We start from the raw sequence: 8,778 nt of genomic DNA on the forward strand, positions 1-8,778 counted from the left end.
AGGGACTAGCAGTCAGATTTTAAGTAAGAACCTAGATCCCATATGATGACAGTAGAGTGAAAATCCACACCACTGGAGTTTGCTGAGCTGCACACTGGCATAGATGGTTGGGCAAATGGTTGCTCCACTGACTGCAATCAGTAACGAATATACTGGATGTCAACCTTGTACCTGCCCTGAAAACAGTAATACAATGGGCCTTGGGCAGGGATGTACATCCTCATGGTTCATGCTTCCATGGTAAATAGGAAAACAACTCAACGTTCTTCTCCATGCAAGACAGCATAACGTTTCAGGGTCAGGCTTGGAGAGATCTTAACTGCAGGGTAGGCTCATATGGAAGGAGGCGGTCCTTCTGGAACCCAGGGCCCAAACCATTATATCTTGGAAAAGTTACTTTTTGTACTGTAGCCTCAAGAATCCCACAGCCAGCTCAGCCAGTAGAAAGTATGGGAACCTTGCTCCAGACAAGTAGTTCTTTCATGCTCTTATTTAAATTGTGATGCTGAAATGAATGTTGCTCAGGATAAAGCAAGATGATCAGTTATGGATCCTGTAGGGGTAGGTGGGGTGGGGGTTAGAACAGATGTGAACACAAAATTGCATGTTGAAATTTATACATGCTAATACAAATTAAGAAATAATTGTTATAATTTACATAGAAGTACAGCACAGCTCACCTGATGGAGAAGATTTTAATCAAGTGATGCATATCTGGAAGTTGAATCATGGAAACTAGACTTCTTTCTTGTTAGGTTGAAATGTTTCACTACTTATCCTAGTATCTTCTTCAGTCTAAGGAGGGTTGATGCCAGGCCCCAGATACATCCTCCACATTGGCTTCACTTCCCCCTGCTCTGAATAGGCTTGTTAGAAGAACAAAGGCCTGGGGGTGAATGAAACTCCCACTTCTGTAGTCCTTCTCCATCCATTGTCATGGGTTGTTAACAGTCATTAACAGTGGTCTTTTTGGTGTGTGATCCTGATCTTTATGGGGACTGATGAAAGGGCAGCATGATAAATAGGAGACAGATTGTATCTAAGGCCTCCACCCCTGTTGAGTCTAAGGCCTGCAAGTGATGCATATCTTTTCTCCCCTTGCCATCCTTCATGTAGAAGACTGCCACTAATAAAATAGGATACAGGGCCGCCCTAAACCAGAAGTTGACTTGTGCATCAGAAACATCTCTATGCTCAGCTATTGTGGCAAAACAAAACACAAAAACCAGGGCTGAGAAAAATTTGAAAAGCACTGGTTCTAAATTAAAGGATATGTACTCTCTGTCAACTTGTCAAGGCACAATTTTGACCTGGCTCCAAGTATTGCATCTCAGAATTCTAGTAAAAATGAAACAAATCTCATAGACCTCAAGTCTTCCCATGCCCGGTCCACAGTCTTGATACTGGAATCACTACAGAACTTGGCTCAACTGTGGTTAGGTTTTCCATTCCTTGGTCTTACAATTTATCACCACTTATTAGGGCATATGTTGCATACCCCAACCCCATAATGCATTCCATGCCACTACACAACAATCTCCATGCATAGTTTAAAGTGTAGACCAGCCCTGATAACAATGTCCTTCTCTAAAATCTGAAGGCCAAAAATGTGTTGTGAGCTGCATAACAACTTCACAATGCATAAAGCACAGTTTTGTTTTGCTTTTAAAGCAAATGGCAGCCATGCCCAAGTAGCCTCAAGGCACAGATACATATAAAAGTCTCTGAAATACTGTAGCTATTTACATCTCAAGGGAAAGTCTAATTGGCACAAAGATTTATATCCAAGTAAGAACAGAGAAGACTTCCTCTGTGGCCACTCCAAGGCTCTGAGACTTTCAAGGGAATATAGGCTCTGTTGCCTCCTATTGTATTTGAGTCACCAGGCAAAGGCCGTTTTCTTCAGAATAGTCTTTGATAACTGACCTTACTTGCTGAGAAAGGGCTTTTAATTGGATAGCAGCTGAATGTTTCTTGTACTAATGAGGTTTTAAAATGAGGGCTTCCCCCCATTTTTTTTCTGCTTACATTCACCCTATGCATTTGTACATATCTGCTTTTACTGTGAAACTCCTTAAATTCCAGTCATAGAAGAAAGTTTGGGTACTAATGGAATAAATAAGGTATCAATCAGTCAGTAAATCAACAAAAATAAACAGGTAAAAACTGTTTAATACTTAGATAAGTTATTTCTCCATTTAATCTAGCACTACCTGCATTAACTAACAGCAGTCTTCCAGGGTCTTAGACAGAGTCTTCCACTGTAATTTTGTATAAACTTTTTCAATCCAAAACTGGAAATGCCAGTGACTGAACCTTGACCCTTTGGCATGCAAAGGATGTGCTCACCAATGAACTAGCATCCCTCTAACTATGTGTCCCTCAGACTTTTTCAGAATATGCTATTACTCAGACAAATGCAGAGCACATTCAGAAACACACTTCAGGGTTTTTGGTTTAGCAGTATTTCATTTTCTGATATTTCAGAGTCAAAAATCTAAAACTGGGTGCACCCTTGTGATATTATAGGGCTGGGCCCTTGTCACAGAGACAGGCCAGGCAAAAGTATGGTGTGTGTGATTTTTTTTTTTTTTTTTTTTTTTTTTTTTTTGCTCAGCTTTGTGCTACTGCTTACAGGGCTTGCACAAGAAGCTTTATGAGTTATGTTGCTGGTGCTCCACTCCCTGCCTTGCTTCAAATAGCATTATGGGCTAATGTCAGCTATCAAAGAGCAAGAATTGAGGGGAGGTGACTGGGAAAAATGCCAGTGGAAGAACACACTTGAGAAAGCCATGCATTTAGAACAACACACACATACACTTAGAATTACAAGCCAAACCATTAAGCCTTGGTACCAAAGAAAACAGGTGGAGAAAGTTACACAAGAAATCAATATTTTTTTTTCAGAACTATTTACCTTGTGTCAAGATTATACTAGATCAGAGAACCCTACACTAAACCACTCAGACACACTGCTCAGACTTTCCTGGTGTGGATAAGATCCAGGATGGCTGGGAAAAATCTTCATGCCTGGTACACTCCTGAACATGTTGGTTCACTCAGACTAAGTGGGGCTCCAGGGAGTTACCAAGAAGCCACAAGGTGTTTTGGCTCTCCAATCCTGTAAGGCTGGGATACTAAAAATATCCACAAAATACCCAGACTCATGGTATATTACCAAGGCAGGGCCTGGTTTTGAGTACCAACAACTTTCTTCCTCAAAAATAACCAAACAATTGTAAAAAATCTATATTTTATTGAGGTGTTGACAAAGTGTCAAGAAGTTTCCAAACAATTTCAAAAGTTACAGAGATAGACAAAAAGTTCTGGAGCAAATAAGCATTCAAAAAGGTTTAAGGCAAGAACAATTGCAGAACAGTCCCACGAGAAAACAAGATAGTTAGTGAATACTCAAATTCTGCCAGAAATTCAACATAGTTTCAGAGCATATGCAGAATATAAGTCGGGCAGCAGATGAGCACAGCATATGAGATAACTAGGATAAATTAAGTAACATCTCTAATCATTTTTATACCCAATATTCCAGCTTCTAGACCTTTTGAGGAGATTCACCAATCAGGTATTGAATTGCCCTGAACCTTCTAGAAGAGATAGTAATTCCCCCCTCCCCCTCTTCACTTCAGCCATTCTTGCTAATTAACTCTGCACTAAGAAGTGATCTCTCATCTTGGAGCTTTCATTTTCATGAAAATAAGGCACAGGTGTCATTGCCTCATCCCAGGTATAAATTACAAGGTCCATGATCCAAAAGGGCAAGCAAAACCATGATCCCCTATTTTTCCAATTACTTGACACCTTGAGATTTGTCTAATTGCTTAGATACCTCAAAGTGCATAGCAATTTCCTGAGATGCCAGCCAGTGCTCTGAACAATAATTACAGATTTTAAATTCATGTGATCAATATATGATATTTCACATTTATTAGTTGTCTGACTAAATCCAGAGTATGCACTGAGAAATATTTTAAAATATGTTTCTATCTTGAGGAATTTCCATTGAAGTAATGTAAAAATATGTTCATCTCAATAAGTTAGGCCATAAAAAATTATATTTGTTTTCTACAAACTGAAGAACCAAATGGTGAATTCTGACAGCAGCCAAGAAAACAACGTAACAAGAAAAAGCTTTGAAAAATATTGATTTAATGCATCGCTTAAGCAACAGAATATCTCAAACTAGCATTATCCATGCTCTATTTCCTTGTAACTTGGACAGTTTATCTATTCACTTCTCTCAGAGGAACGCACACAAATTTCTACATGAATTGTTTCTCTTTGAGGCATAGCTGTTCACCACAGAGTAAAAAAATGGAGTTTCTATTCAACACGTACTCTGTAAGATAGAAGCACATCCCCACATATTAAAGTTACTTGCACACTGTAGCTGCTGTTGAGCAACTGCTTTCACACAACAAAGTATAAATTGTTATTTCATAAACCAATACAATTTATGACTTTCATATAGCAAAATGTTGTGGTCATCATCATATGTATGATCTTTACGGTCATGTTTATTCAGAAGTCAAGTCCCATTGCATTAAAGAGACTTGCTTCCTAAGAAATGTGCACACTATTGTTTCTAACAGCTATACCAAATATTTCTCCAGAACCAGCATTATCTGTGTCTGTCCCCCCCCCCCAACAACACAGAGAGAGAAAGATTGAGAGAGGAGGAGGGAGGAAATGAGGGAAGACAATATTTGATATCCTCGCAGGATCATCCATGTGGGCGAGGATGGGAATACAGAAAGGGAGCGCTAGGAGGAGGGTGGCTGATGGGAACAGCTACATTTTGGGCAACAGCTTTGAGAATTCTCAAACCAATATGGTGTGCTAGTACTAAAAGGCATCATCAGGGCAGGCTCCTTTTATACCAGGGAGCACAAGGCAGGTGACACTCACTACTCACTGTTGTCTTCTGTTGAAAACTAAAGGTAACAATAGGAATTCTTGGCCTTCTCCATTGGGAAAGAGCCAGGAGGGCAAGGAGTGCATCCTCATTGTGTTCTCTGATCTCTAATGGGTAATTGCAGAGGAATCCTTCATTGTTTTCTCTTCCACTAAAGATGGTGAGTGGTGAGTGGTGGTGCTGGTTACCTTTAGAGGAGTGGGTCTTGGAGAAGGGTGACCATTACATTCCATGGTTTATTCATGAGTCAGGCTGGAATCCCTCATAGGTCCAGTCAAGGCCATTGATCAGTGGTCCCCCCAATGAGTAAGACAATACTGAACTAGATGGGCCAACCTTCTGTCTTAAAGTAAGGCAGCTTTCAATTTGCATCAGCTAATAACAGCTTTCATTTCCTGGCCATGAGCATGTCAGAACCTTGGCTTATACATTACATTCATGACTCCCTTTCATACCAGCACCTGTCTTTTACTCCAGTACTCATATGAGTCTATGAAGGAATTAGAGCATGTCTACTGGAGCACCACTTGAGACATCCTCAGCACCTTTTCTGTCTTATTAAATTCTATGATTCTGTGCAATGGTGATTCTCAACCTTGGGTCCCCAGATGTTCTTGGGCTAAAACTTCACCACTAGCTGTGCTGGCCAGGATTTCTGGGAGTTGTAGTCCAAGAAAACCTGGCAATCCAAAGTTGAGAATCACTGCCCTTGATCATCAAGGATGGTCACATAGAGCAAGAAAGAATGGACAGCCTTTTTTGGGACATGATCTAATAGGTTTTTTAAAATAAACTATCTAATATAAACCTACTGTATTTGCATTTTGAGAAACTTCCCAAAGAACACAGTTATGTGACAATACAGTGGACTGGGTTCCTATGAAAGGAAGTATGTGATCTGGGCAGAAATATTTGTAAAGTATAAATATACCCTATGTAGACTGTAAAATAATTTATTTCACAGTATGTGCTGGATGGACTGTTAAGGAAATGTGCAGGGCAGATGGAAATCAGATGGCAGTTAAATTAACACCTTTTCAATCTGAGACCACCCAAAAGGGGGAATAAAAGCTGACAAGAGCAAGGTCCCCAAATTCACCAGCAAAACTAGAGGTTGAATAATTAACATGTCCAAATAATAATAATTAAGAGGATGCTCCAAACTGGGAACATTTCGTCTCACATATATAGACATCACTTATTTCCTCCTGAAATATATTACAAGGAAGAGAAGGCTGAGCTGCGGATGCTTAAGCTAGATGTTTAAACCAGGCAATGTCTGCTGAAGGTGAAAAGGGGAAATGACAAGGATTTCTGTTACCAAAGTAATACGTAATTTCCCTCCTCAGTGCCAGCAAGGCAACAGAAGGTATCTTCAGCACTTGAATATTTGAAACTGGGAGTCAAAATAATAATTGGACTCATATGGGCTATTCTCCCAAAGAATGTCATTAAAATTTCCAAAATTCTTCCAGATGCTCACTCAAAATCCTTAGATTTTTGCATAAACACAAGATTATCCTCTAAGGCAGGGATGGGCAACTATGGATGGAGCTAATTTTTAGAGGCCTCCCTGGTTGCTCTGGAGGCTGTAGAACCTTCTTAAAATGCCAAAAGGTTGGAACTAGAAATGGGTAGAAATCTCAGTTTTGGTGGCCAGGGGGGCTAGTATTTGGAAGTACTAAGTAGTGTGGGAGGAGTCTGAGGCCTGTTAAAAAGGTGTATCATCACTCCTGGAGGGCTTTCAAGAGCTATGTCCCAACGTCTCTCTCTTTTTTTTCTGGAAAAAAAGGAGTGTAAGTGTTGAAGCCCAGAAAAAACAGTCTCAAAGAACTGTGGTTTTCCTACTTCTGCTCCAAAAGGAAACTGTCCCTAAAGATTTGAATTGCACAAATCAAAGTGAATCATTTTTACTCTGCAGGGAAACCTGGAAATGTTAAAAGAGGAAGAGTTTTGCATAGGGATGTGAATCTTGCAGCCTCAGTAGGAAACTGCAAAGAGAGGGAAAACCTTGTTTGTTTGTTCGTTTGTTCATTCATTCGTTTGTTTGTTTGTTTGTTATCTACTGCTCCACTAGTGCAATGCACTATTCTGGGCTGTTTACAGCAGTCATAAATAAAGCACGTATTATTAAACTACAAATACTCCAAAACACAAATTCCAGCAGAGTTTTCTGCTCAGGACTCCCACCCACCCCCACCAAGGAATCTCATAAGTGTCCCTGTTTCATAGTCATAATTTTTCTGGAAGAAACACACATCTATGCCAAATGATTAAGTTTGTCAGACTGGCATATTTCCTGAAGAAGACTCCCCAAAAAGGAATTGCAAAATTTAGTAGTTTCTTGAGCAAAAGCACAGACACCAAATGGGGGAAAGCAATGAGGGGATGAGACCAGGGTCTCATTTTCATTTGTGAAACCAAGAAATCTCACTGATGCAGGGTGAAATTTTGGTGAGAAGTCTCTGAAAGCTGAGAAAACTGCTGAAAATATCATATCCCAGGTTTAGGTGCAGTGTTGTGCTCAGAGCTATCCATTTGCTTTCCTAAAGTTTCCTTCCCTTTCTCTGCCTCATTCTCAGGGCAGTTTAAGATTCATTTTGATTTCTTTGGGCGAAAGAATCAGTGGACCTTTCCTCACAGTATTGAGCATGCACGCACACACGCACACACGCGCACACACGCGCACGCACGCACACACACACGCACACGCACACGCACACGCACACGCACACGCACACGCGCACACACACACACACAAATGTATTCTCTCTCTCTCTCTTTTTCTCCCCTTGGCCTGCTGGTAGTTAAAGCAAGCCAAAGAAGTCCATGCCTCACCTATGATAATTTCAGCACACTTTTCCTCCCTTTGGGAATAAAAAAAAAAAAGAAAACATTTCCCCCATTAAACAGCATATGAATAGTCAAAAAATATAAACTACAGTGGTACCTCGACTTACGAACATAATCCATTTTGGAATGACGTTCGTATGTTGAAAAGTTCGTAAGTCGAAGTTCCCATTGAAATGCATGGAAACAGAATTAATTCATTCCAGCATTTCAAAAGGCAAAAAGGCAGGGGGAAAGGGCTGGAAATTCCAATTTCCCGCACTTTCTCCCTGCCTTTTTGGCTGGGAGAAAGGTCTCAAACGGCTTCCTCCGATGTCAGGGGGAAAGCACTTTGAGACCTCCAAAGGTGCCGATTGTGGTGGCAGGGACCCCAGGGAGGTCTCCCAGGGCTTGCCCGCAACCATGGGAAACTAGTAAAGTGCTAATGAATAAATTAATATACAGTCAACCCTCTACTTACAAACGTCCCTAGATACAAACTCTTTGATTTGCGAATGGCTCCGTTCGCAAAAAATGGCATTGACTTGCAAACGGAGCCTCGACCTTGTTCGTAGATCGAGCTCCGTTCGCTAGTCGATGCCAATTTTTGCCAACGGAGCCATTCACAAATCAAAAAGTTTTATCTAGGGATGTTCGTAAGTCGAGGGTTGACTGTATATTAATTTATTCATTAGCACTTTACTAGTTTGGTGACAGTGTTAAGAACTTTCTGATAGTTATATAAATAGTCAGTTATTTCCCTCCTCTAGGTATGAATGAAAATTTCCAAATGTTTTCTTACCTCTGGTCAAGATTACTTGCATTTTGCCACACTTTGCAAAAAATTCATACATGTTATTCTTGTAGGGGAAACTGTTGGTCTATTTTTCACCAGCAGTTTGCAGAATAATGAAGAGAGGGATTTAATAGAGAGAAGGAAGATAACAACAACAACACACAAGTAAACTGTGTATTCTTCTCAAAATATAAGGCTTTCCAAGCAAAATAAAATGCAATTT

The sequence above is a fragment of the Pogona vitticeps genome, chromosome 4 (genome assembly GCF_051106095.1).
Source record: "Pogona vitticeps strain Pit_001003342236 chromosome 4, PviZW2.1, whole genome shotgun sequence".
Taxonomy (NCBI): Eukaryota; Metazoa; Chordata; class Lepidosauria; order Squamata; family Agamidae; genus Pogona; species Pogona vitticeps.